The sequence below is a fragment of the Podarcis liolepis genome (genome assembly GCF_965112155.1).
Source record: "Podarcis liolepis genome assembly, chromosome: 10".
Taxonomy (NCBI): domain Eukaryota; kingdom Metazoa; phylum Chordata; class Lepidosauria; order Squamata; family Lacertidae; genus Podarcis; species Podarcis liolepis.
The window spans coordinates 35,346,492-35,374,030 of record NC_139562.1 but is presented as its reverse complement, the minus strand read 5'-3'; the positions used below and the strand labels follow the sequence as shown (position 1 = coordinate 35,374,030).

The window sequence follows — 27,539 nt, the reverse complement described above, 5'->3', positions numbered from 1 at the left end:
ATAGTTTTGCATTTAAAACCATTTTCTTTTAATTTAAATTTCTATACTTCAAATGTGAAATGCTAGTAATACACTTCATTTTTCCAGGATCAGCTTAGATGCACCCTACAAAACTCGACTCTGAGCTTTGAAATCTGTCTCAGTTCAGAAAAGAAAAATTACCAGTTATAGTCTAAACAAGCCTTTTGTCCTTATGAGGTATAAGATTGACTTTCCAAGTTAAAGTACTTAATTTTATTAATAAAAAGCTTTCTTTGCAGCCCCTGCATATTACTTCAGAGAGGTCCCACTGAAGTGAGGCTACTTTTTGTGAAGATGGCCTTAGGGTCTTGCCTTTGATGGAGTCAGAATTTCATCCATCATTGAGTTTAGTATTTAAAATTATATTTTTCTCTGTTTCCATTTGATTGCCCTTTCAGTTCATTTGCATTTAGACAAGCATGGATGGAAGCTCCCATACTGTGAATATGAATAACATCTTCAACAACTGACAGGAATTAAAATATGTCATTAGCTTTGATAGTTGTCCTAGTTGTAAAGATGTACATTGTATCTGTTCATTAATGAGCTTATATACCTTTTAGGGAAGAGTCTAATTAAAATCCTTAGGTTATGTTCGTCAAAACACTCATACCACACTTTTCAGTGTAAGAAAGCCTGAATCGTTTAATGAATAGAGCACTCAATTTCAATAGAAGGAGGTGATTCAAAGGTAATTTCAATATCTTATACATTTAATTATTCTGGATTACATAGCAATTGGTTGAGTGTAAGATTATCAGTGCAAAAAAGAAATATCACTTTTGAATGTTGTAAAGATGTTATAGCCCCCAGATTTCCAGTTCAATTTCATATGAATTGTCACTGGCAGAACCAGAAACATTTGTTATAGGCAGTTCTTCTGGAAAGATCTATTGGAACATTAGGCCAACAGCCAAAGTGTCAAACAGGAATCCCCCAGCATCCCCTTCTGAAACTCCCCTTCAGATAAAAATAAGAACCACAATGAAAATGGTGTTTCTCTATCCCATCCTAGCCAGTGGCTCAGAAGGATCTCATGTTATCAGAGGCCATAAACAAATCCAACAGAACCAAAAGGGGACAGTCTAGTTCCAAGGATAGATCCATCAAGGCCATGAAAGGGACTTGTGCTGGGCACAGAGGCCAGGAATAGGAGGTCATGTTCCACTAGCAGGCCAGGAAAGTCAGGTCAAGCTAAGGTCAGATTCCAGAAAAATAAGGTCAGACAAAAAAGAGGGTAAGTCCTCATAAGCAAGGTTAAGGAAGTGGTGGTTAAGATCCAAAAGGAAAGGAAGCAATGTGGTTAGCATCTTGAATAGCTCCAACTGGAGCCTAAGCTGAAAATCAAGCAAAGTGCTTACTGTGGCCCTGCAAACTGGAGTCGTGGAAAGTTGAAGAATGTACTGTGGCATCCAGACTGGAGAGACACTGACTTCATGGGGTCCTCTGAACCTTTTGGGAGAGCGCTTCTGAGGAAACTTCTCCTCTCAGTCCGAGATATACTCTGAATCTATGATCCCTTCCCCTGAGGATCTTTTTAAAAAATACATTATTTGTTTTAATATTAAATTTAAGAAGGAAGAAAAACAAATAAAAGACGAAATGCCCTCCCCCAACCAGAACAAGGCGGATAGCTGAGCATACACTGCCCATCTCAGTGCAACCCCTTCCAGAAAGCAGTCCTCTTGGCCCTGTAACTGCTGTTACCACCAGCATGACTTTGGTGGGCTAGTAGGGAATGCCCCCATGGATTTCATCAACCCTCCCCGTGTTAAAAACCCTCTCCTGGTCCCATCACCCACTCTGCCACCAGAAGTGTGCAGACAGTGACCTAGTGGTTCCAGCATCCTCCACACACACCCGGCTCTGATGCCTGCTTCAACTACCAGGGGAACCAGGGAATGCCCCCTCATTCAGAAATCTGATCTACATTTAATCAGCCATCACCATTACCACTCACCCATGGAAAACTATTGTCCCCTCTCCTCTGTGTCATGTCAATAACAGAAGGGACTGGGGTGGGGCGCATGCATCCAAAGCTGGCATCCATTTAAAATTGAATGGGGTAACCTATGAGGTGCCTAGCCAGATTTTTGAGCAGTATATTATTGGGAGCCTTGACTTGGCATCAGAGGTACTGAGAGGTGCAGTGGTATCTGCAGTTGCTGCACTGGTGACCCCAAGATACCCAACTTTGCATTTAGTTAGTTAGATAGTCAATTTATTTATTAATTTTGTATACTACCCTACATCCATAGATCTTAGGGTGATTCACAACATTTAAAAAGGCATCGGATACCAATCAGCCAAGGGCCTGGTTAAATAATTTAGTGATAGCACTATGCAATATTTGAAGCTTGATTTATTCCTTAAACATTTTTTGAAATTTCATACAAATGCTTTTAAAGACCAAGCTCAGAAAATCCTGCCCTCTGAATGAATGTAAAAATATTTTAGTCGTAAGGATATTTATATCTAAAGGTGCAGGGCCAGCGCCATAGAATAATCCCACACCCTTGAAACTTTGAATTCTGCTAGAGGAAGAACTGAAATTATATATGTCGATATTCTTGCTGGATTAGTAAGACTCTCGACAGGGTTTTACCGTTTTTAAATAGCAATCCTAGGGAGTTAAGTGAGTGGAGAGTTCATCACAGAAGAAGCATCATTCCCGAAGCACTACTGGAATTGTACTGACCTGGATAGAAGGTGGGAGTTGTGTAGTTCTTACCTTTTTCCTGTTCTTGCTAGTTTTTCTTTTAACAAATTTCCTTTTCAGTGGATTTTTTTTTTTTTTTTTGCAATGGATGGGAAAATAATTATGCCAGATTGGTGGCTGGTGGATTCCCTCTCTCGTGTTCTGGGAGCATGTTCAATCAACTGCTGGTGTGCCCCCAAAAATGCTCAGTTCAGGACCCACTTCCCTCGGAACATTGAAGGTTGTTCAGCAATGGTGGTGGAGCTTTCCATGATCACATCACAAATGCCTCCAAATGTAGACCTCCTTCTCCAACTGCAGAGAGAGAGAGAGATTCACAACATCCCACAGTCCCCAGCTGCTTCCAAAGGCAGCATAGGATCACTCCTTTTGGAGTGTCATACATTTGGTTAAATACACCTATATCATGAGGGTTGTTCACAAAGACTGAACAAGGTCAATTCTGGAGGGGGAACATTTCTGAAAATGTGGGAAATTAATTTTATATATTTTTTATTCCGCTTTGGTAGCTCAAAGCTTGATATGCAAAACAAAACAAAACAAAACAAAACAAAACAAAACAAAACAAAACAAAACAAAACAAAACAAAACACCTTTTGATTCTTGAAATAGTTATAACCAGTGCTATTTTTCTAGCAAAAGAGGTGCTGGAACTCACCATGAACACCTCCCTTGTTCTCTTATAATGGCAATGGCACCCACCTGAGAGGTGCCGGAAATGAGTTCCAGCGATTTCCGGCTGAAAAAGAGCCCTGGTTATAATCTTAATATAGGACAATAATGTGATTTTCCACTCTGCTCCAGCAGCTCAGTCAGGCAGATTTTTCTCCAGAGATGACAATGGCCCTCTTTGAGAACAGTCTCATCTTTATCACATGATACCAGGGCGTTCTCTTTACAACTCCAATCACATCCTAATTTTATCTCTAGAATAATTCCTCAGCCACATACAGGCACTGGCACACAGGGACCCTCGGTCTTTGAGAATCTTCTTGGCATTAGGGACAACTGCTCCACATAATACCCTACAGATGGTACTGGACTCCAACTCCTATCAGCCTCTACATAACATACATTCCCTTTGAGGGCCACCATACATGACTGGGCATCTGTGATTGACTAGGTGGGTTGCAAGATACGGAGGCCTTGTTTATACTGATCCAACTCTTTTATCTTTCTCTTTTGCCTCTGAAAGTTTTTCACTCCAAAGTAAATTAAAATTCTGCTAAACATTTTTTGTTCCTTACTAATCAAGTGTCTATTTAAAAACAAATTGGCATTTGCTAACAACTTGCCATGTGTGGATGCTGAAATAATGCCTGCTTCTTCTTTTAAGTTGTGTCATATAAAGAGACACAGCTTGATGCACAATTACTTTTGAAAAGAAAGCACAATATTAATTTTATGCTGCTTATGTTCCAGATTCTGTTTCTTTGCTTCAAATTCCATGCAAATTCTATTACTATTAAGCCCACATCATAAATAGAAATCCAATGCCCTCCTATTGCTCACCATGAGAACTGAAAATCAATTCACAACAAGGCATATTTGGAAGGTACTAAGACCTTGTTATGATTAATACAATTATCTACCTATTTGTCCATCTGCATGGCAATAAAAAAACATGTCTCCTAGTGCCCACTGCAAACAGATATAAGCAAATTATGCAGCTGTGGTGGTAACTCAAGGAATATAGAATTTTATACTTAACAGAAATATATTGCAGCTGGCAGAACACCTACAAGCTCTACCTATTGTACAGGTTGGATATAAGAAAATAGATGTAGCAAACTGAGCGCTATCCAAATTGCAACTGTGTTGAATAGCATGAATATAGAAATCGGCCTCATATCAAGGCAGACTGTTGGTCCATGTATCTCAGTGTTATCTCCGTTGATTGGTAGTGCCCTTCTAGGGCTTCAGACAGGAGTCTTTTCCTGGCCTAACTGGATTGTACCAGAGATTCAAGTGGTACCTTTTCCATGCAGGCTTCTGCTCTACCATTGAGGACCAAACTACACCTGATGTTAACTGTGTAAACATAATTAAATCGTATGTTTCTTTTAAAGTAAATACCATTTCTTTCTCCCTCTCCCTCCCTCCCTCTCTCTCTCTCTCTTTCTCTCTGTGTGTGTTGAGCATCACTGGGGTCACAAGGAGAAGGAAGGAAGAGTAGAACCTTTCCCTCTCTGGTTTAGTCCCAGTGAAAATCCCCCCTCCCCAGCTCTGGACAGGAGAGGGGAGGTTTTACTCAGGACCATAACTGGGAGGGGACTTGAAACTCTCCTACTCTAGTGACCTGACCTGATTCTGCTAGACTCCCCTGCAGCTTCTATTTATGTAACAAAAATATGCACATTAATTGCCATGATGTAATTATTATCATATATAGCATGGTCCTGAGATATGGTTCTATTTTGATGTACATGGGTTGCACACCATGTACGGTGGAACTGCAGCCAATGCAACTCTTATGTGAATTTAGCTGAATGCATGTTGATCTCTCTTGCAGCATTTTGTAGTCTCCATTTTTTAACAGATAGCGCTCAAAAGGACCTGTGCAGGGCATTGCACAGTTATAATGGTACAATAAAGAAAAATGTCCAGTATGTGTAGGTACATTCTGTTATCTTCAAAAAGTCTAGCTTTTGGTGCTTCTTGCATAAATACACATGAAGGTTGCTTAACTGAAACTTGTATTTTTTGCTTTCTGGAAAAAGTCAGCAGAATAGAAAAGAAGAACCATCTTAAAAGGTCCTTATTGTTGGCGATAGAAGAGAACAGTTTTTTCCTGGTTTATCTGATGAGTGAAATTTTGCTTTAGGAGTTTGAATTGTGTTATTTCGCCTAACTGAAAGTAGAAGATTTTCAGAGAAGGCTGAGCAAAGCTCAAGTATTGTAAAGTATATAAAAACACCATCCATTCTGAAATTTTTAGAAGGTGCAGGCTGGAAGCTCCCTTGATGTTTGATCCTGCTACCTTGGCACACAAATTGTGCTGCCTCTGTAAGGACATGACTTAAGACTTTCTTCTATTAAAATATACAGGCTTATTCTCTCTTGCTGCTCTCAGTCTCTACTTCATTTGTAGAGAAGGAAAGCTAAAGATGTCTGAGCTGCATGCATTTCAAACTAGGTACTATTGTGAGAATGTTCTTTGGCAGTTTCTTCCATATCTCAGCTCTCTCCTGCTCAGAAATTGGAGGATGGAATCTCTGAGAAAATTTGCATTTTACATTTGGATCTCACAGAAAGTTTATTTTTCTTATAGGACACAGACAGACAGACAGAGGGAGAGACAGACTGAGAAAGCCTATAGATTACATGGGTAAACAAATGATTTAGGTATTCTTGGAGGTAAAATATAACCAAGTAATAAAAAAACCCACTGTCACTGCTCTAGAAATCATTTTATGCTTTTTTGTACATGCCATTTCTCTATTTTACTATCTGTCATTCCATACCTTATTCAAATCTTGCTCAGTACTGGAACTGTGCTTTGATTTCTGACTAGGACCAAACAGGTTACTTTCAAGAAGACTTAATTTTCAGGGCTGTGATCAGGGGTTGTCTTCACTGGGCACCTGCTGAACCTGTGCCAGAGGAAGGAGCTCACTACCAACACCGAAGGCTCTTAGTCCTCCTGAGGCTCCTTCTGCTTGCTGTGGTTGCCTGTTCACTTGCTCTCTCTGACAAGCAAGCAATGGCCGGGGTGGGGGTGGGGGGAAGGCATGGAAGTCTCCACTTTCTGGGTGGCCATTCTGAAGAAGAAGGGAAACAGATGGGCAGTGGTGATAGCATCAAGGAGGTGGGTCTACTCACAGAGCCCATTCCCAAGCCTCCTCCTCAACCTGAAACCCAACATTACCTTCTTTGCAGCCATAATAGTTGTGTTGGGTTGCTCCAGTCGCAAATAAATGTGTGTCCTGTGTAAGTGCACTTATTTGTGTACATGCAGGTATGGGGAGAGAAATCTGGGCTATAGCGCAGCTTGATAGGTTGGAATGTTTTCCCTTTGGGCATTTTTCTGACCTCTGTAAGACTGCTTATTGGATTTTGCATTCTTTGATGGACTGGGGATAAGAACATGCTTCTGCCCTTGTGGTTGATTTTGATGCCCCTTGTGCCTGGTGCTATTCTGATTTTTCAGTTCTAGTTTAACATGGGAATTTGTGGGTGCCTTTCCCCCCCCCCTCCTGTGTTCAAGTTAGTAAGAAATTTCTCTGTTAAGCCTTACATGTTTATGGCAAATATTTCTGCAATTTCTCCCTTTCTCATAGATTTTTATATCTGTTTCTTACTCTGTACAGTTCCGGTAATTTCTCTCTCCTCCATTTCTTAGAGAAAATGGATGTTCAGTCACTTATATACCAGGTTGTGTGAATGGAGAGTGATCTGAGCCCCCTTCATGTGTTACATGTGTGAAGATAGCCTCACGCACAGAAGAGGCAGGGAAACTATGTCTCTGGTTCTGCCCCAGACATGGATCCTGACACCCATGCATTAAGTGCAGATGTCTGAGCAGGGAAGCCTACATTCTTAGCCTTCTTCTGCTCAGATGTCTGTGCACAATATGTGGACATCAGGGGTGTGGTGGTTATGTTGGAATAGGGACATGAATGCAATTCCCTTGCCTCTTAATGGAGCCTTATTCACATAGAGTTCTGGCCTCTATTCTCAACATACATTTTATGTACAATTATTTGAATGACGAGACCATTTTTGTTGTGGTTTCTGATTAGATAATAAACATGGGGACCCGTGCAACATTTCAGTACAAATCTTTGGGGTATGATACCAAAGAATGGATCTCTTCTTTTGTCTGAAACATATGTTGTGTTTTTGAGAAATGACATCTAAAGAGAAATAAGAGCAATTAATAAGGTATTAGATTGCATGATAGACAACACATATCAGTGTGAAAATTATTACCTGATATGTGAATGTTCAGCACACAGTAGTGGAGTTAAATTAGTGTGAGATTTTGAAATATAAATGTAAATGAGTTCAATGAGCTAGGTTGCCTGTTCCTCCAACGCACACCATGGAAAGCAAGAAAATAAGCAGTTAAGTCACAACACCATATCTCTGCTCCACTAATCAGTTTTGCTTTCACATCTCATTCTCAGCCACTGCCTGTCACCACCCACAGCCCATGTACCTTCAGCATCTCCCTGAGCAGTGTTAACACAATCCTTAATTACAGTACATAAACACAGAGACAGATTATCGTTCTGTATTTTTCTGCTTTAAGAAAAAATGCTGCCTTATTTAGAAATGGTGAAAATGTTTCTAAAACTAAGCCTATAGATCACTCTTTGAACATGTGGCTGTGCAGTGAGGAAGGAAGAAAAATCCTAACATTGTACAAAGGTCAGAACCTTGAATTTAAGTGACTGAAGGGCTTAACCAGCTAAGGCCAGGACATTGCCACACAGCCATAGTTTGTCCAAGACACCACTGGAGTAATTCTTAACTAGAGCATAGGCAATTGGAGAAAACCTGTAATTGAAGTTAATCCATGTGCCACAGGACACTGTATGGTCAGAGCTAGGGTTAGTTTCTAATAAGTATTTGCACATCAGAACACCCCCTAATTAACAGAACTAGCAGCAGAACCTGGTGTCATCAGGTATTGCTCCAGCCAAGTTCAGTAGATACCAGATGAATGACAGTGGGGATTAAGAAGTCTTTCCACCAGTTTGTTCCCTCTCATCTGCTCAGAAGGCTTAGAACAGACTACAAATTCTTGGCTGTAAGATTTTAAAATGGTCCATTGGCTTGACACAGCTCTTAAACACATGGATTTTCAGTGACATGTGAAAATAGCAGAGTCTCCTTAAGACAAAAAGGTCAATATCTATCTATTTATTTCATTAAATTTGTATACTGCCCTTTATCTGAAAATCACAGAGCAGTTCACACCATAAAAAACAAAAACTGAAAACACAAAATACATAATACATAATAAAGCAAAAGCAAAACAAACCAATAACCCTCCCCTCCCACAGACACATTTGAAAGGCCATAGAATGTTAAGCAGCCGAATGCCTGGTTGAAGAGAAACGTTTTCACAGGAGCCTAAATATATGTATTGAAGGGGCCAAGCAAGCCTCCTTGTGGAGAGCATTCCATAAATGGGGAGCCACCACAGAAAAGGCCAGTTCCAGCGTTTTCCCCCTCTGGATCTCTTGTGGGGGAGGTACCCAAAGAAGAGCCTCAGATGATGATCACAGTATCTGGGATGGTTCAACTGCCAAAAGCTGCAGATATCATGCCATAGGCTGATAAAAAGCGGTGTGTGTGTGTGTGTGTGTGTGTGTGTGTGTGTGTGTGTTGTGTGTAGAAATGGATTTATTACCACACTTTACCATTTGTTAACATGTTGACCTTGTGCATCAACCCTCAATTACCCTGTTTGGTAGCGAAAAGGATATGGCAACTGCTCTTTCAAAAACAAGGCACCCTCCCAGCCTCAAAGTTTTCAACGCTCAGAGTATATATATATGAAGTTGCTTATGCTGATTCATGTCACTGATACATCTATCCCAGCACTGTCTTCTTTGGCTGACAAGAGCTCTCAAAAGTCTCAGGCATGGATCTTTGCAATACTCTGAGATTCTTCAACCTGAGACACCAGGGAATAAGATTAGATGCTGGACCAATTAAAAAAAGTAGTTTTTCAGTTGTACATAGTTAAACTATGGAATTGGCTCCCACAGGAGGCGGTATTGGCCACCAACTTGGATGGCTTTATAAGAGGATTATTCAAATTCATTGAGGATAAGGCTATTCGTGGCATCTGGTTGGCCACTATGAGACCAGGCTGATGGACTAGATGGGCTATTGGCCTGATCCAGCAAACTCCTCTTAGGAATCCCATACATGCAGAGCACATGCTATGCCACTAAGCTGTAGGCTGCTCTTCATAGACTGGGCAGCCTTCTCCTTTCTCTGTCTTTGTGCTGGCCAGCTGATTGGTCAGATTTCATCATCCCTCTGGCTGATACCATTCTCCTTCTCCTATTGTTTTATCATCTTTCTCTACATTGTGGGCAGGGGAACAAAGTGAATCCAAGATGGTACTGCCTTGTCTTTGCCTAGCCCCATCTTGGAGGTTTTCCTGACCGCATGAGGCTACAGCCTGTGCAGTTAGGGCTTAAAATAGGCTGCCAATAAATTACGTTCTAAGTTTGTAGCTTGAAGTAGAATTTTCATCCAACCTTATGACTGGGATGACACAAAGGATCATACGACATTCATGGTTTTCATCTCAGGATAACCTTGCCATTTTATTAAACATCTCTGAATGGCAAACTGACTTTGATGACAGTTAAAACCAGTTCCTTTGTTTCTTTTGTGTGTGTGTTATGGTTGATTTTTCTGTAATTTTGTTTTTAGATTGTACAGTGGTACCTCGGGTTACAGACGATTCAGGTTACAGACTCAGCTAACCCAGAAATGTTACCTCGGGTTAAGAACTTTACCTCAGGATGAGAACATAAATTGCATGGTGGCTGCACAGCGGCAGCAGGAGGCCCCATTAGCTAAAGTGGTACCTCAGGTTAAGAACACTTTCAGGTTAAGAACGGACCTGGTTTTAAGGAAAAGCAAAATGAAATGTTTTAAAAATGTAAATGTAAATCAAGCTTTTTCAAGTGTTTACAGTTAAACTGTTATATCTCAACCTCCTTCAGAAAGTTAAAAGTGGTCCTTTCTGGTAGAGATATATGTTGACAGCATGGAATGTACTAATGCCAATGATTGTAAGCGTAATTTGATAATTAAGTTATGTTATGGATATTGACTATAAATTATGCTGCCTGAACAAAAGGGCCAACTGCTGAGACATCTTCTCTGCCTGCTTTATTTTTACATAATACTGGAAGCTTGTCCATGTGCAATGATTTCCTTATCTAAGGATACCAGCTGCTTACTGTCTGCTGAAAGCAGTTGCTCCTTTCTCAATCACTGTCATTTGAAGACAGAAATATGCGCATGACTTTCATTATGCCTTTTCATAATGATGGATGCACTTTACTTAGAAAATTGATTATAAATATAGAAAATCAGCTTTGAAAAGCAATTTAAAGCTAGGGCATTTGTTTGTTTGTGATCATATTAAGGCTAATGAGTATATTTTCCTTGTGTAGTTAATATTTTCAAAGTCTTACAACAGTGTTAATGTGGGGAAGGCAGTGTTTGCAATATGATAAACATTTTACTGATTTGCACCCAAATTATATGCTAACTGTTTAGTCTATTATTTGAATGGAAGAAGCATGCAGAATGCAAATATAATTTACTGCTAAAGTGGTAATCTGATTTATAATAAAAACAGAACTGCAGTAAACACATTTATACATTGTTAACTTAGAACGACAGAAGTAGATTTGAAGTAATGAATTGAGCTGAATGCATGTTCTATTGTTACGGTTTTTCTCCAAGTTCTGGATAACTTCAAGGCAGTGTACTCATCTTGAACTTCTCATTTTTTAAGTTTGTGGACAGTAGTAGAGATTAGAGAACTGAAAGCTATTAAGTTAGCACTGAAAGCTTTCCTTCAATTGCATATAACAGAAACCAGGACAGCTATTGATAGACAACAGAATTGCAGTGTGTTATATCAATCATTAAGGTGGCACTGTCTGACTTCCTGTGCCAAGAGCAAGTCTCACATTTATCAATGGATCATGTCTTTGGCACTTCATAATATAACTAGAGAAATGGGCACCTGAATGACTTTGCCAGGGTACTTTGCTGTAGACGACAGGTAGAATAGAAGGAAATTCTGGCTGATAGATAACGTCTAGGAAACTGAAATAAGTATATTTGATCATTCCTGCTATTGTTTGTGAGCCATATGAAAGCAAGAGATATCACATTACACCTCAGAATACACATAATTTTATAAACATTGGCAGAATTTGGTTTCCCCCCTGCACAAAATGGCTGAAATTCAGTGTGCAATGGGAGACATACCCTCAATGGCATTCTGTGGTTGTGGTCAACTGTGGTGTAAGAGCTTCAAATGGTTTGGGGTCATATTTTTTGAAGTCTGATATAATGTGTCATAGGCTTTTCTGAATGAAAGTCTACTTCATCAGAACCTCTACAAGGAAGCAGAAATCAAAGAGGTCTCCTGAAGTGCTTTGTGGTTTAAAGGTATCAAGCACAGATTTATTTGCCTGTAATTTGGTAGGCCTTATCTAGATTGGAGGGTCTAATACACCTGCAAATTTCATTCAGTTCAGATGAATCAGACTATCCATAAAATGTCTTAGACTGAGGTGGGCTGTTTTCTAAAGTGCTGAATCAGGGTCTGAACAAAATCCTTTTGTCAATGTACATCTCTGCTGGAAAGAATCTACTATACAGAAGACACAGGACCAACGGTGACAGAACAGCACTTTCACCCACAGTTATTACCTCTCCAATACAGACAGCCCCCTCACACAAAACAGCTACTTACCACCTACAATTACAGGGAAACAAACACAGATGCCAGGCTCTGCCAGAAGTGGTTTGCTGTTCAAATGTGTGTGCTTTCCAGCAGGTGGTCAGTCTAGCTTACCAGAAGGCACAAGGGTAAAGCAGCAGCAAGATTATTGCAGTGCGAACCTACTGGAAGCAGTGCCAGATTAGTTCTGCCTGTGTGTTTGCACCATGCTGACCTTGCCACTTTCTTCTGTCCTTCCCAATAAGCAACAGCAATGCACCTGCTGCTGAGCTGCTTCTGGGCTCTGCAACAAATCCAGGTGGCAATTTAGTATCCATATCCAACCTGGCAACATTGTCACAGGACCTAAGAACATCAGGTGAATGAACAAAGGTGAATGAACAACATCAAGGGTTCATTCACCTTTCCACCCAATATATCCCAAAAAAGTGCAGTGTCAGAAGGGCAACCAATCCTCTCTGGCCAAACCTGGCCTCTCATGACAGGTAAATGCAGAGGCAGAAAAAGGGGAGGCAGCCCACACAATTCTACCTTGAGGTTTCATACACAACCTCTGCCTAGAGGTTTCATACACACGTACATAATTTTGTTTGTATGCCACCTTTCCATAGTTTGAATCATGCTCAAGGTGGCTTGCAACATGAAAAAATACATAATTACAACATAATAAAAGCAGTCATAAATCATACATAAAACATCAAAAACTACAGAACCAAACTGAACAATTTCCACATAAATCATAGTAAGATCTACCGTAAAGAAGCACTACTCAGAAATACATCCCATTGAGTTCAAAAGGTGGGTTTGGGATCCCAAAGCAAGTGAGAATACAGTTTAAGTCTCTTTGTTCGGTTTTGAATAAATATTGTTATCTCACTGAAAGTGAGACCCTTCTCATTTTTTCTTGCTGTCTCTTTTTTTCCTGCAATTGGCTCCCCAGCTGCCTCTGTTGTGACCACCCGCTTTATTACCTTTTAAATCCCTCTTCCAAACTCATCTTTTCACCCCACTGTGGCACAGGTAGCATCCAAATGCTGCACACTACAACTCCCATCAGCCCCTGCCAGCATGGCTAATTGTCAGGGATGATGAAAATTGTAGTCAACAACATCTGGAGTGCACAACATCTGCCCTGTCCCTTATTGCAGCTAAGGCTCAGCACATATTCTCTGCACTGTTACTCAACCTCTATGGACTGCATTCCTCTGTTGTATCTCTCTTGTATTTTAGACAGGAAAGCCTTAGAGTAGGGCTTTCTATACCAGATTTTTGTGAAGTTCAACATCCAGAGTTAGTTATAGAAAAAAATAGGAAAAATAATAATACTAAATACTAAGATGGTTGTGTGATCAGTTATTGCAGCCACAGAGATATTCTTGCACATATACTTTAATTCACCATGCAGCCAAAGAAGTAGGCTCTAATCCTTAAAAACCTATGTCACAATAAGTATAATGTACAGTTGTGTATTTTACTGTTGTATATTTTTAAATTGTGTTTTGCATTTTAATATATTCTTATTGTGTAGGGATTTAAAACTGTTGCAAGCCACCCTAAGTGGTGCATAGAAACTAGAAGGACAGGACAGAAATGCTTAAATAAATAAAATCATTCTTAAAACATTTATTAGTCTTCAAGGGATTTTTGTCATTTATGCTGCAATAGAGTTATACTCCTCTGGAAGTTTTTTTATTGGGGTTACACAACTGAAGAATTTAGTGTCTTTGCTCTTAGCTTCATTGTCATTTGTTTCGATTGCTTGGTCATATAGAAGAGATTCACTGTTTATTCAAGCAAGGAATTAAGATTTGAAATCTAAAAACACAGTGGTGAGTTCCAGGAAGAAGCTTACACTCTAAGACTACTCAAACCCCAGTTCTTAACTGGACCAAGTTTTGATATGATGGCTCATCATGGTAAGGCATTTCCGTATGATTTTTTTAATATATAAAAATTATTTGTAGACTAAATATAATTTCTAGAGGATTATTTGGCTGGCATATATTCATTTTCTATGAGAAAATATGGTTTCATGTCTCAAAAACCAGCTGACCAAATGGGGAAGTGAGAGAAAAACTAAAAAAAAAACCTTATAGTTTTTGTAGTTTCAGGACGACATTCTTTGCTATATGAACCTTGTAATATTTAAAATGAAATAATAACATTTTCAGCCTGAAGATATGAACAGAATTCAGGTCCCATCACAAGAAAATCATGATAAAAAGATTTTAAATATTATATTGTTGTGCTGAAAGGGGAAAGTTTCTTTCTGTATCAAATATGCTGTTATTACTTTTCAGCCTTTATTCTTTTGTAAAAATAATACAGCCTTTGTTGTCCAAGGATGACTTGATTTTTGTGAGAAATAGAGTGGTTAATTCTGTCTTCTACTGACAGAAACTTTAATGGAAAAGATCTGAAATCTTCAGGCAATGTCAGCTATAAACTGCTTCCATAGCTTTTCATCAAATAGGCAACAAATGGCGTCCATAGCAGAAATGAGCAAGTTCCCAAATTCTCCTGGCACTATTCTCTTATTCCCCGAAAGACTGACAGTTGTTATTGATGTTTATTTTTCACATTGTGGTAGTGCCCAGAATCCTGCTTTGGTTTGAACAATAAAATATAATAAAAACATTGTCCTCGCCCAGTTATAGTCATCCTTGAGAAAAAGCTGAAGAGCACTTGTCCAAAATGAGGTATTTTCAGTTAGTAGCATTTTCAGTTCTTCCAGAATAGGACCTGTCTCACATGGCATCACTCAGTGAGATGTTAGCCCATTCACATATACAACACTTAAAATAGTTACGGACTTAAGTTTGGATGTGGTAAACGTGGCCAGAAATGCAGTGGTTCCACTCTGTGGGTAATTCTAAAGCATTCAATGGCATCACCTATTTGGTAAAGGTTCTGGTGGCACTAATGTTGTCTATCTTCTGAATTTGTTTTATTAATGTCACATGATCACAAATCTTATAGCCATGTGAGGTTTAGAGAAGCAAGTAAATCTGAGGTTCACTACATTAACTTTTAATGAAAATATACTCAATTCTCTCCAGCAGCAACAATAAACAACCACCTAGTTCTGTCTGAGAAGTCACTGAAGCTTAACCCAGAGTGAAATGTAATATTCCATAAATATTTCTATGGACTAAGGTTCTTAAACTGGAAGTTGCAGGGCAAAAGGCAGTTCTGATGCTGGTCTAAAGCAGAATTAACATTTTACACATGACCTGCATGCGATGGCCAGCTCAGAATCAAGAACAGGACGTGTGCATATTTGGCTATATCTCAACATGGCTCCAATATCAGAAGTGACTTGACGGAGGAAAAAAGCTGTGAAGCAGTGGAGTCCAGAATGGGTGAAGGGTAGATTTCCCCCTGCTCCCCGCTTGGTCTTGTAAATGAATTCCCACCTCCACTTTATAGCCAAATAAATGGATGTGCATGTTGTTTGTCCCTCAGAAACCATAATTTTGAATTATGTCATGAAGTAAAAAGCAGTGCAGAGGTCTCCAAGTCACATAAATAATGGCTACAGTCACGTCATACATTCCCCCCTCCCCCGAATTCTGGCAATTGTTGTTTGTTAAGGGTGCTAGGAATTGTACCTCTATGAGGGGTAAACTACAGTTCCCATGATCCTTTGGGTGGGATAACGTGCTTTAAATGTATGGGGTATGTGTGTAGCATTGGAAGCTAGCATTCGTAAACAGGTAAATAAAACCATGGTCCACAGTTCATGGCCCCCACATAGCTAACTCAGCATGCCCAGCAGAGCTTTTGAGCCTAACTTCTTTTGTCAAACAGCAGTCATCCATGCGGCACGGCAAGCTACATTTGAAACTCAGGGGGATTTCAAAAGCCATTTGGAATGTGGATGAAGAGCTGCTGTTGAAAAGAAAAAGAGTTGTTTTTATTTTTTATTTTTTTAAAAAAGCAACCTTCTGGTCATTCAGAATGAGTCTTGCGGTTCTGTGGATTGTGCCTGGACTGTGACCTTTGTTTGGAGGAACAAGTTTCCACCACCGAAAATTAATTGCAAACAGCCTAGGTTAATTAAATACAGGTATCTTTTTTCATAAGGTTACATCCTCTGCTATTCTTACTCACAGTAAACCCATTGAAATTGAAAAAGGTTCAATTAATGGACCCATTAATAAGTCTGCTCTGAGTAGATTTAGTTGGCAACAATCTATAGTTTCATGTTTGCCATGCTTGTCAGGTATACAGCCTTAAATTAGTAGATTCCTCAGTTCATTTTATGAGTTTGTGCTTACAAAGTTACTTGGGTACTTTCCTATTGAAGGAAGGAGTTCATGTTTTGCCCTTTTCATTGACCTTTGACACTTAATTTGAGCATCAGCAGTGCTTGTCATTTCATTTGTGTGATTTCTGAAGCATCAGGAATTGGAATGTCTTCCACAAATACAGACTTGGCATACTTCTGCAATGATATTCTGGCTTTAGCTTCTACAGTTCCCTAATTTTCCCAAATAATTATGTATACTGTTTAGAAGCCAAACATACAGATGGCACTGGAAACACTGAACTCTAGTTCAGCACTTGGTATCAGTTATTAATGAACATGTCTGACAAATAAAACATTGTATTTTGTTACAGTTTGGTATTTTGGGAGCATGGAATGACAATCTGTTTGGAAGGAGAATGATCTGTTTTAGTGATAATCTGGTAGTATGTGCATACATATTTTTCTAGGCTTACGTGAGTTAAATTTGGAAGCAAACCCTTATGTAAATTTGATATAAATTATATATGGATATGTGTTTGCGTGTGTGTGTTGATATAAATGCTATAAATGTATTATCACTAGTTCCAAAGTATCCATGCTCAACTTCTGGGAAATTTGAGACCTGCAGTCAACTTCATTTAGCCTTCATTGCTGAAAAGGTGAATGTACCTTCTAGAAAGAAATTTGTTAGGTAATGGGGATGCCTGCTGGCCTCCCTACTTATATTGGGTAAGCCTGCCGAATGTGGGTTGCCTAAAGGCATTAAACTTGAGAGACCTAAACAGAAGACTGTGGACTGGATAAAACATTTTCAGCCTTTTTCATTCTTAGTTCATGGACAAACTTGCAACCTGAAGTTGGGAAGAAAGAGTCAGACTCACAGTGTTGGTTGATCTATGGGCCACTTTATTTAAACACAAACCACCTGCAGAGGTCTAAGTGGGGAAATGAGCAGCCTGCAGGCAATAGCATGACAACCCCTGGAAAATGTGGTACTGCCTATCCCCTTTCCCTAAAAGGGTGAGCAAGGGCCTTTCCGGTAGCACCACTCCCCAGGGCCCCATAACTAGCCTTTTTGCTGGATCCCTCTCCTTTGTTGAATTTATACTATTCTGTTCCATTCCATTTGGAACTGTTTTTCTTGTTTTATGATTGTATCTGTTTTTATAATTGTATGTGTTATTGTTTTAACTAGCTATGGGACCTTTTGGTGAAGGGTGGGTAAGTTATATAAGAAAGAAAGAAAGAAAGAAAGAAAGAAAGAAAGAAAGAAAGAAAGAAATGGAAGTCCTTCTGAGTTTCAGGGAGCTAGTTAACTATTGAGGAGCCTACCTATTTTCAGAACACTTTATTGTGAAGACTGATTCCAGAAGCAGCAGTAAAATAATGTGGGCTTAGCTTGTGTATCTATGGGAAACAAGGACATTTGGTTAAAATCAGGGTGGATGAGAGGTGTGTGAACTTTACCTATTCCATAGCTTCGTATTCTGGCAGAAAAAAAATCACACAAATGCTAGGTTTTAATTAATGTCAGGGATAGACAACACGTCTCGCATGGAGAAGCTTCAAATTTAAATCCCTGGAAGCTCCAAATAGCTGCTGAGCTGAGGAAAAACACTACTTGAGACCAGGAGTTGTACTGCTAGTCAGACCAGACCATAGACGGAGTAACCTGATTTGGGATAAGGCATCATTGTACATGTATTAATTGTTCTGTGTGTCAGTTGATATGAAAGAGTTTTTTTTAATGTTCCAGGTAGGCATTAAATGCAGTTAGTAAATTATGTAGATAATATAGTGGAATACACTGGAACTGAGTATTTACCTCTTTTTGTCTCCTAATTCATCAAATGTTTAGGGAGCGATCCTAGGCCCACTTACCTGGAAATAAACCCCACTGAAATAAATGAGTCTTACTTCTGAGATGTTCATGCATAGGGCTGTACTGCATTTTTCTGTAGTCATAATGCCCATTGAACTCAAGCTGGATACTTTTCAAAAACCTTTTTAAATGAACCAAAATATGTTTTAGGCAAATCGGGGGTTAGAAATTATTATGAGGTATTAGAAAATGTTGTATTTCAGGACTTCAATTTGTTTCCAGCTAGAATCAGGAATGTAAGGTAAGTGTGTGAAAATGGATTAAATTGTAATTAAATCATAGAAAACTAATTGGAATTTTGAAAGCCTTAAAATAAGAGTTAATGCCGACTTTGATATTATTGAAGCCCATAGTTTCAGGATATTCATTATAAATGCTCTATTTTTTAGGGCTCTTTTAAACAGGAGTTGTTTGTTTACACATGATACATTTGCGGAGATGAGCCAGACATTTTGAAGAGACCTGCATCAACTTTTTATAAGCCAAGCTTATTGTTGTCCTGGGAGATATAGCCCAACTGATTATATAGGGATAGTCCTATAATTCATAGTGACCATTTGTGACTGGTGTGAGCTAGAGGAATAATTCCAGGTTACAAATTTCTTTCATTTGATAGGAGAGTTAAGGTTCTTACAAATTTATTTGCACACTCCTAAAAGCATGGAAGGGGTAGGTTAAGGCTCCTGCCTGATCTTTTGCACCACAGTCTTATATATTTCAGGGCTAACCTGAAAATGAAGAGAAGTGGGGCTGAAAGAGTAAGTCAGCTTGTGAATGCATGGAAAACTTGCATAGTGTACCCACAGTCCAAAAGTTCACACAACTGATCAGCTGTGTGTGTGTGTGTGTGTGTGTGTGTGTGTGTGTGTGTGTGTGTATCTAGCTGTCTGTCTGTCTGTCTGTCTGTCTGTCTGTCTGTCTGTCTGATATATGTATCTCAAAATGAATTCACCAAGGAATGTTTAGCTTCTGAAGGTAGTGCTTCATCCACCATTTTAAATAAAAGCGTTGGAGATGATGCTGGTTCTGGCTGATAGTGGGCTTTCTTCTTCCATAGTTTTAGTATCCTTTTCTAATTGGATTTTTTTTATTATGGTTTTAGTAGTTTTTCTAAGGTAAGGGGGAGATAAATAAGTTTCAGATGAGAGGCGTCTACTAGTATCAAAAGTGGATTGGATACAGAGCACCTTCTTCAGATGAAGGGAGTTCCTCTGGATCCAACTGCCTGTTTTTCAGCAATCTTATCTGACAGAAGCTAGTGGAATACTTTGGCAAGTAGAATAAATATGGGGTAGCTTTGAACATAAAGGTCCTGATGCAGCAAAAGTTAATTTCACCACTTCAATGAATAGAAATGGGCCTTGGTTAGTAACAACTTGTCCCATTGGTTTCAGTTGTATGACTAATTTTTGTGTGGCTGAGGCCTTTATGTCCAAACTGGCATTTAATTTAATTGTCTTGAATTGCCTACCTGTTCATTTCAAACACACATTGCCTTCCTGTCTTTTACTGAAAATTATACAGAATGCAATTGTTTGCAAAACAATTGTAGATTTCCCCCCATAGATTCTGCCCCCCCTAAATTGTCTATGTGCTTTGTGCATTCTCACAATAAATTGGGAATTTTATTGTTTTTATAGCATGTCAGAAGATCAGTACTAGGCGTATTATCACTTTCTAATAAGCTAACTTAGTCTACAACAGGAAGTCCCCCAGGACAGCTGTAAACTGCTCTTGGAATTCACACTATGGAAGAAAATTTGTGAAAGAAGGTTAAATACATTCCAATACACTGGGTAGAGCCAAATAAGATTATTGTATCTTATTTGGGGATGGAAACTTAGGGAGAATGCGTGTATAATATATGCTACATATTAGGAGTTTTATAATAACTCCTTGTTCAAGGAGTTTTTTTTAGAAAGTGTTGCATTCCAGGACAAAGCAAACATGTCCCCGAATAATGCCACAACTCTCTTTTTTAAACAGATTATCATTTTTAAAAAACAAACAGCAAAGAAAATAAATAAATGATAATAACACCAATATAAACATTGGCTGTGGATGAGGTTGAAATAATAAAAGTGACATTTTGGGCAATGCATGCAATGTTAAAGCTTTTGAAAAAGAGATGGTTTTATATTTTTTGACCACTTAAATAACTGTATCATAGATAACATTTGAATGTAACAGTTGTAACTTAACTGTGTACATTTTGACAAAATCACATTCTGCCTTACCATTCTGTGGAGGGGATGCAAATATTATGGAAAGCTTTTTGTGTGTGGCTTAAATAAAGTATATTGTTCCATCTTTGGAAGTAGCTACAGTCCTATCCCATCGACAGTTGTGAGCACAAGCCTTTTAATGTACAAAGGGTAGCAGTACTTCAGCCAATCTGTGATAAAGGGGGGGGAAATGAGATCACTATGGAAACGGCAGGGAGAATCTAAAAGGTTTCTTTATAAAGTAAACGTCTGATGTTTGTGACTGCGGGGGCAAAAAAAAAAAATCATAAATCTGTATGATGCTATCATTTCTGATTTGTTATCGCAGCAAATGCCAAGTGTAAGCAGTCTGACCATGGCTTTATTAAGCGCTTTCGTTTGCTAAGATAGCTACTATTCGACAGCAGAGGAGAGAGAGAGAGAGAGAGAGAGAGAGAGAGAGAGAGAGAGAGATGGCAGTGGTGTAGGGGAAATCTCATTTGCTTAAATTTTTCATCATACCTTCTTTTTTTTGTAATCACAGAGAAAGCTTAGAGCTTATGCAGTGAGGAACACCATGAGGTTTCCAGAAAGGCAGTCACTCGGGGAGCTGAATACAACTGCGAAAGCAATGTTTCACCCCCTTACGTGTCTGCCTTTGATCTCAGATTGAAAATCTGTGACCCTCTCCCTCCAAAAGCAAATAAATGCAAAAGGAAAGAAACCTTCAGAACACAGGCTGGCAAGGACAAAAATAATAATAATAAAGAAGGAAGGAAGGAAGGAAGGAAGGAAGGAAGGAAGGAAGGAAGGAGACTGTAGTTGTAATAGCTCCCATGGACCTGCTTGGACAACAGGCAACTGCCACTGGATTCACTGGACGAGCTAAATAAGGGTTGCAGGCAGCATCTCTGGTCCTGCAAAAGACAAGGAAAGCTTTCAGGCTTTCTCTGTACTTGCTGCCGAAGCTCTCACAGAAGCAACAAGACAGCCGCAGCTCTCCTGAAGTCCCAGTTCTTCAGAATTCATCTCAAAGCTTGCAGAGAAAGAAAATGATGGTAAGCCAACAATTATGAATACTGTTTACTACATTTAAACATGATTTTTATTTTGTGTCTTGCATCTAATAGGAATTATTGCTTCTCCCTAGATATCCTGGTCTTTTAAAAGACAGGTGTGAATTTTGATTGGTTTTCTGAGGTATAATTTGTTGATTTGGTCCAGTTTATTCATTTGTGGCACTAGACATACAGGGGCCATTCAGAGATTGTTGTGGTGCAACTGTAAATGGGTTGTGTCAGCCCCAAGTTAAACTACTTCCATTTCCTGTAGCTTAACTTTTAGCATGTGACTCAGATAAATAAAATTTAATGCTAAGGTTGGATATCTGGAACGATAAAGGTTTTAAATTATAATTGCAGTGACATGCAAAGTTCAGAAGGTAGTATTTCTCGTGAAAGCATTTAGATATTGTAGTAGACTTATGAGTTTTAACTGGAACAAAAACTCCAGCCAAAATCCTGGCAGTGCAAACTTTTGAAAATGCAGAAATAAATATTTCAGTGATAAATAAATGAAATGATTTGACACCAATTTAAGTGTTGCTTTTTAGGCATATCATAAAAATCAATGATCTGTGGTTAAATTTGTGGAGTGAAATGAAACTGCTTTTAAAAAAAATTCTATATAGCACTACCTTGGAAAAACAGTTTGAATTACCTTGCTACATTGGCAGATAATGTATTCAGACATTTATCAGATGTTGATGATAACACTAACTATATAGGGCTGGATGACACTAAAGGGGCAGTTTTTGAATGTTTGTATTAATTTTCTTCAAGGTATTCTACACATGGCCTTTCCAGACCAGTAACTTCATCAGAACAAGGCTTATAAGGTAGGTCAGAATAAATACTCATACAACTTGATAGCTTGGGGGGGGGAGGGGGAGAATCTAAATTGCATGCAACACAATGTTAATGAATAATCTCTTCTGCCCAACTATATTGTATGCAGTATGAAATGAGAGGTTGATTGATTTACGTGAATGCTCATTTATTATACTGTTTTTATTCTGAATATGCTTTCGGTCCTGGCTAGTGTTGGTAGGATAACAGAACTGAAAACCAGGAAGCTGTTGCACATTATCCCATGCCAACACACCCCCTTGGGTCACAATATTCAGTATAGTTACCTAACAGCTTCTGAATGGTACATTTGTGTTTAGAACAAAGCGAATACCTGAAAAGAGCTGAGAAACAAGTGTAAAATACATCACAACTGAGAATACTGGAAGAAGTTGTGATTTTTAAGGGCAAGGGAAATGTTACCATCAACATAGTGATGATTCCTACTGCAATGAGACTTTCTGAAGATACTATCTACCAAAAAGATAATGCTCTAGGAGGGTCAATATGACAAGCACTTTTGATAGTGGTTCTCTGAATTAGAATATAGCAGCTGCCTATCATCTTGCTGTTCTATTCTTTCCAACCTTTTTAGTAGTACCTAGGAAATAATGCAGGGTCCTAAACCATATTTTTTATAGCAATGATATTTAAAAGGCCAGTTGTTGCACTTGTTTGTGGGAACACATCTATTTTGTAATAGATCAACAGAAGGGAGTTTGGGGGAATTAACTTATGCTGGGTTTGAATCATTGCCATCAGTAGACTTCAACAGAGAAAGTGGTTGGGTTTCAACTTTTATTTTATTTTATTTCAATCCAGTGCTTACATGCTATTGTTGTTATTAAAGTTTAACCCTGATTAATGATTTTTTAAAATTTCTTCATGTGAAATCTGCTACTAATTTTGCTAATACCTAGACAATAAAGATTGCAATTGAATGTAAAGCCATGTTTTTGAACCCCGCTGGAGTCAATGGGCAGTATCCAGCTAAGTCATACTCAGAGTAGACCTACAGAAATCAATGGACTTTGGTTGGTCATGACTAATTAAAGTACATTGATTTTAATGGGTCTACAATCCAATGGGATTAAAGTTGCATTAAATGTTTTCAGGATTGCAATCAAAGACTAAAATATTTATTTTAGCCTTTAAAAGTTTTAATCTTTAAGAGTTTATGCCTATCCAAACACCATACACTTGTTCTCTCCTTGCACTTTTAATTTTGTTATTAATCTTATTATTTTGTTAATACATACCATTCATTCTATAAGTTATATGCACTAGGAGATGCCACATTAGTGATCTTAAACCTATAGAGGGGAGTTCACCATTTTAAATAATACAGATTTGCACAGTTAGATAAAAGGTTAATTAAGGTTAATATTGGAAAACATGTTCTGAGACTTCCTTTAGCAAAAACTTGAATGAATCTGAGGTAATTCTATGCATTTTCTCTCTGTGTTTGATATGTAATATTTTTCTAGATCTAGGCTGCTGCTAATTCATTAAAACTTTCCTTGAGGGCAAATGGACCCTAGATATAAGTAAGCGCCTTTGTAGGAAAGCACATAGCATTATGAGTTAGCTAAGGGAATACTGTAACTGTATCCTCAGGTAACATTTTTGTGTACGAGTATATTATGCAATAAAAGTAGGTATTTTCCCCCTGTTTTTATATTTCTTCTGGGAAATATCCAAACCTTTTCAAGCAGGTTATGCTCCTGGCTGAAATTTGCAGAGAACAATCAAAATAAACCCTGAAGAATATCTAAGAGAAATACTACTTGTGCTTGTTCCTTGGTTCACGAGAAGCATTGGACCTCTATTTTGGTTGAGTTGTCATCACATCATGTGAACTCCCTTGTTAATTATGATAAGTATTTGTTGGAATGAAGATCCATGCAGCTGGTCGTATGCATGTTTGTTGAATTTAATAGGGCAAACTCTTTGATAACTTTTATAAGACTGCAGCCTTACTCTGCAACATGTCATTCCAAATTCACAATGAAAGTTCAACAATTCAGTAGGTTGGATCCTGAATTCACTCTCTTCTGCGGCAGCAGCCCCTAAGCAGAGTTCTACTCGGTGACGTCTGCTCATTCCCTCTTTAGTTCCCAGTACTACCTCCCGCTGGATTTTGGGGGGACACTTTGGAATAGTGTGGGAGATGTCACTGCAGTGTGCAGGTGAAAGGAGAATGCCAAAAGGCACCTCTCTCCTCCTACCAATGGGATCTGCCTTCTGGATCAAAAGTCTTCCTTTGGCAGAAGAGGTCGTTCTGTCTGTGGAAAGTGAAGTCTGGATCAGACTCAATTTCTCTTACCTGCCCCCCACCACCACTTTAAAAATGTGTAACTTTAAATAATGGCTTTTCCCCCCAGCAACAACTCATGAGAACTCAGTTCTGGCACATCTCAGGTGGGCACCATTGCCATTATGTACCAGTTCTTCACATTTTTGTCACTGTACCTCTTCACTGCACTGGACAAATGTCCCTGCTGTTCCTGAGTGGTGCGCATAGATCAGCATACACACATATTTGTCTAGTGTACCATCTCTTAAGACTGGGCTGCCACCAGGTGCCAGAAGGAGCAGTAGATTCATTTTTATTGAAAGATAAGAAAACCTGGACCATCTTTGCAACGGGGTATTCTGACTTGCACATGGAGTTGTACTAAATTTCCTATTGACCCTTTTTAAGCTTTTGATTTTGTTGTTCTGTTTTTATTTGATTATTTTAAAGATTTCTAGGCTACCTTTTAGTGTTGTTTTCCTACAAGGTGGTCTTTAATAAATAAAACACGACATGCCATAAATATCACAAAAGACCATAAAACTGTGAAATTATCAATAACAATCAACATAGCAACCTCAAAAATAGTTAAAACTATTTCTTGCCAAACTTTTATGCAAAAATGTATTTTGTGTTTTTCTTTTGTAAACCATCCTGTGGCCTTTGGATGAGGGCTGATATATAAATTTAATATATAATAATAGTAATATTTCCTGAATATACTAATAATACACTAAGCACTGTTGTCAACTTTCCTACTCTACTTTTCCTGGGGAAAGGATATTGGTTATAAGTGTTCATTGGGGACTTGCATTGTGGGAAAGTGAGTAGATTGTTTGGAAAGCAAATCCAGTTTGTTTGCATGCCATGTTAGGGCCACCACAATGCATTTTGCTGCCTGAGGCAGACAAGATATCCTGCTCTAGAAGTTGACTGGAGTGGCATCTGAATCAGACTTCAAGACTGGTGATGGGATAATACCTTACTGAGGCACTAGGACAGCACAGGTCTGTTCTCCAACACAAGGGAATAGCCAGGCAGCTGAAGAAGGGCACTCAGGGTGCTGTTGCCTATGCATCTACGTAACTGACATCTAAGGCAGCTGCCTTCTTTTGCCAAATGGTAGGGGTAGCCCTGTGCTACACTTTACACCCCGTCACCTGCAAAGACCTCAAAGTACAGTGGCACCTCGGATTACACATGCTTCAAGTTACATACACTTCAGGTTACTTCCGCTAACCCAGAAATAGTGCTTCAGGTTAAGAACTTTGCTTCAGGATGAGAACAGAAATCGTGCTCTGGTGGTGCAGCGGCAGCAGGAGGCCCCATTAGCTAAAGTGGTGCTTCAGGTTAAGAACAGTTTCAGGTTAAGTACGGACCTCCAGAACGAATTAAGTACTTAACCCGAAGTACCACTGTAGTACACTTCCTAGGTAGTCTTCAACAGTATCATGGTATTATGTGCCTTCAGGCCATTCTCTTTGCAGATCTGTTAAAAACGAAGGTAATCTTCACATACACACTTCCCCGGGGTCTTTTTCTGTTTTGTTCAGAACAAGCATGCTGATTAGTCGAGGAAGACCCACGCAATTAGCCCTGTCCATGTATTTCTAAGCGAACATACTCTAGAATAGCTTGGGAACGAAAATTCCTCTGTTTGTGTGCATGCACAAATAATGTTAGGATATGCATAGTCTGATCTATTCATAGGAAATGTAAATCATTCTGGTAGAATATCTGCAGAAATCTCATGTTAAGGGGATATTTGGGGCATGATGGTTTCATAGCATAAATATTAGTAGATAGGTACAGGATGATTGATAACAGGGTTAGCAGACTTGTCTGATGTTAGCATTTGCTTTTCTTGTGAATCTCCTGTTCTTTTGATACAATATATATAGAATATATATGGTTACATAGATATAGCACAGAATGTGTTTTGAATGTGCTCCTTAGGAGTTTACTTTTAGATGTAAAGAACTGCTGGACATTAAACAGTAGAAGATTAATGGGTTCTAGCTATGGAACAAGAAGTGTCTGGATAGCAAGTAAAAGTCAAAGCCCATCTAGCCAAGAAAGCTGAGAATTATCATTCTCTGCATATTATAATAGTAGCTGGGATGGGCAACTCTCAGGGCGTCCTAAGAAATTTTGTCATTGCATAGTGGTTGGACTAGATAAAACTTGAGCCACCAGGCAGCTCTAAAGTTGTGTTTCCATTTGAGATTCTATGTCAGTGCTACTTGTACTTGATAATTGTTTAATTGAGCAGTGCCACCTCTACATAAGGAGATAGTCTGAAGCTCCTAGAAATTATTTTCAAAGCAGACATCACTACTGAAATCCAGTGGTGCTAGAGCTCGGCTTGGATCTGAGAAATCATTGTCTCAGCCCCACAAGCTTGTTGAGATGCCAAACCTTGCTGCTCACATCTCCTTGGAGGAAGAGCAGGACACAAATGTAATTAACATTTGCCATGATATATGGTTTTGAATGTTTACAGCAGATCAATCATTCCACCATAAATGGTTTAGCCTTTACTACATTGAAAAGTGAGACGGTAGAATTGCATCATGTTTATGAGAAAGTTATAATCTGGGGTGGTATTCAACTGCTTTTTACTCAAGAGTCGACCTACTGAAATTAAATAGCATGACAAAGTTTGGCTCTGTAATTTCAATGGGTCTACTCTGAGTAAAATTTAGTAGTATTTCCCTTACAAATTTAATTGGCTCGTTTTCTTTATTAGGTCTCTGTAATAAAGGTAGTTATTTAAAATGCCATACTTCTTAAGAGGA

The 27,539-nt window shown here is 38.8% G+C and overlaps 1 long non-coding RNA gene across 1 annotated transcript; it reads left to right on the top strand.

Moving 5' to 3' along the window:
* The first annotated feature begins 605 nt into the window (after positions 1-605).
* Positions 606-10,328, top strand: LOC310687634. Its single transcript, XR_014516506.1, has 4 exons — positions 606-712; positions 2,640-2,730; positions 6,012-6,068; positions 10,142-10,328. It is a non-coding gene; the product is annotated as an uncharacterized lncRNA (long non-coding RNA).
* Positions 10,329-27,539: the final 17,211 nt, after the last annotated feature.